This window comes from Sinocyclocheilus anshuiensis, unplaced genomic scaffold, assembly GCF_001515605.1.
Source record: "Sinocyclocheilus anshuiensis isolate Anshui unplaced genomic scaffold, SAMN03320099.WGS_v1.1 scaffold1015, whole genome shotgun sequence".
NCBI lineage: Eukaryota > Metazoa > Chordata > Actinopteri > Cypriniformes > Cyprinidae > Sinocyclocheilus > Sinocyclocheilus anshuiensis.
The window spans coordinates 997,178-999,994 of NW_015546029.1; the positions used below are offsets into that span (position 1 = coordinate 997,178).

Sequence of the window (2,817 nt, forward strand, 5' to 3'; positions counted from 1 at the left end):
GTGTCATACTGTTTGAAGTGCCATTATTGCAGCTAGGTCACACTCATTGGTAGAGACCAATCCAATTAAAATGCATTGGTTTGACAGCTTTTGTGAAAGAAGTTAGTCTGCTTTTGTATAGGCTTGCTAAGGCTTATTGCATTAAACAATGTTTGTCTATTTTTTTTTTTCACCCAATTATTAATCATCTTAACATCTTTTTGTCTGATTTTGAAAGCTGTATGTTTAGGTATTTTTAGCCCTTTTCTTCATCGATAAATCCCAATCTGTGCAGAAACACAAGACCGGCTCTTCCTCCTGTGCGGGCCCCTCTGGCAACAAGAAAACTGCTAAGTGCTAAACTCTCCTCTTTGTTCCATTTTCTTTCAGCATTAGCAATTTATCACAGAATGAACTTTTGTTATATCTGTAGATACATTTTTGCCCATTAATTTTGAAATGGGTCCTAAGCTTTTATCAAATGCTGGAGAATCTCATTTGGATTATTGTATTTCATTAATTACTTGATAGACAAAGCATACTTTTGAATGTAGATTTTTTTGTGCTGTTTAATTAATTAGCATGTTTTCTCTTTTAATTAAAGCCATTTTTTTTCGAATTAAAGCCCACAGCAAAACACATATATAATTTGTTTGTAATTAGCCCTTAATTGGTGGTAGTGGAAGCTTAGCACCCTCGTTTCCTTTTTTTTCTTCTCCTGATTGCCATTTTATTGCCAATCAGTCATTAATTAAACTGTTTTTCTAATTAGCTTATAAAACTGTTGATGGCACATTATTGTAAGTGTGAGTTCAAAGCTTGCTAATAAGCCTTGCCTGCTCAGAAGAGGGAAGATAATGAAATGCGCACAAAGCCAGCGAACTTTCAGACTTTTTTCCACTCCCTTGTTCCCTGAAGATGACAGTCTTATGTATCTGGAATCAGATTATTGGGGCTGAAACATAGAGAAGCGCATTATACCGAGAGCTTTTCCAACTAGATCCCCCTCAGAGAGGCTGCTTCTCTGTATGTCTTGTAATGCTGTTTGTCAAGTTGGTGGCGAGATTACAGGAACTTCTTGTCTTATTTCCCCCACCACCCCCTTGAGACTGATAAGCTATGTTAACTGGATCTTTCACTGTATACAAGGGTATCAAATGTAGGACTCTCAATATGTCACTTTTGTTGAGAGGATTTCGTCTCCTCCGCTTTAGTGTAGATGACACAGGGTATTGTCACGGGAGCGTGGCCTGTTTCTTTTCATTCAGGCAATGCAGTGGTTTTCTTGAGATTTCCCTTGGCATTGTTTTAATGCAAGCCGTGATTATTACAAGCTGTTTAAACTGAACCCATTTGGCACGGTAAAACAAAATTATGATGTTATTGATTTATTGGTACTGCTAGTGCAAAAAAATGTGAGATGTAATTAGTTTTCAATAATGTAAAAAGTGTTCAGTATGTACCTAAAATGTATGTAATTCTGTAATATTCTCATGTAAGTGAAATTTTATTTAATTATTTTAATTTTTTTGGTAAATTGGTGCTACGCAACTAGAGAAACCCGAGAAAAAGCACTGTGGTGAAAAAAGGTTAATTTCAGCACCCACAATGCAAGGGGCTCGATCAGACTATCTGGGATACAAAAATGTGAAAGTACGATCTGTCCACCAGATGATGCATTTGACGTCTTTTGCTGACAAATAAACAGGTGTATCTTGGTACAGGCAACACAGAGAAATAATACACATTGTTAATTTACTTATACTACAGATAGAGTTTTCAACCAGATTTGTATTGTTACACTGTTAAACTTAACTTTAATTAATCAATTGGTCATGTCCACATCTTATGAATTTTGTAAAGGGAAATTTAAATGTTAGCTAGTAGCATTTAGAAAGTAGTGTAAGTACAAACCAAACATTAACAACCTTAACTGGATACTTATTCCAGTCTTACATGTTATATTGGCATTAAGGCGTGTTTGTGTTTCACTTATTTTACAGAGTGAATGTTATGTGTAACTAATGTATAAGCTAGTATACAACTGCTAGTATACAACTGTTTGCAACCCTTGCTTTTTCAGTATGTGTGTGTGAGTGAGACAGCCTGGGTTATAAATGCAATCTCCAGAATTTATTTAAAACCTATTTTAAACAGCTGCAAGTAAATCACTGGATTTTTTTTCTTTTTTATTTCAAAGCTATTTTTTAAGTTATAAAAAAAATATTAATTATTTCAAAGCTCTGTCTGCTCTGAGTTTGCAAGCCGTTATTGTCATATAGTTTGCAACTGTTGTTTTCATATATCTGTGGAAGGCTCAAAAATTACAAAATTATAAGGAATGAACAGCGCTTTGAAATCAGGTAACAGGCTAGCATTGTAAATGTATGCAGAATGCTTATATTGCACGTTAATTAGCTTTTAATCTACTTTACAGCATTTGCCGTGGCAGTCGAGGATCTACTATACATTACCAAGTGGGTTCTGCACCACTGTTGACTTAACCCACCTAGTGGCCCTAAATTGCAGTTACAGTGCTGAGCAGAATGAATTCATCCCTCACGGACCTTTCAAAGGTCATGTCATTAATGGTGCTAAATAAACCCAGCACTGAATAAGGTTTTGCCAAGTACTGGTGTAAATGGCACACAATACCTATAAAGAGGAGAGAAGAGAAGTAAATGACAATGGAAATGCACTGAATGTAATTCTTACGGAAATATGGGAAGGTTTAATGTGACTACCTAGAACAAAGAGCACAAGCACTTTTTGTTGTGTATGTTATTCTCCCCCCCCCCCCCCCCCCCCCCTTTTTTTTTTTTTTTTTTTTTTTGTTTT

General features: G+C 35.6%; 1 protein-coding gene across 1 annotated transcript in view; it reads left to right on the forward strand.

The window, feature by feature from the left end:
- Positions 1–2,817, forward strand: part of LOC107698735 (protein FAM204A) — a 19,075-nt gene that overhangs the window by 10,762 nt on the left and 5,496 nt on the right. The gene's annotated exons all lie outside the window — the stretch shown is intronic.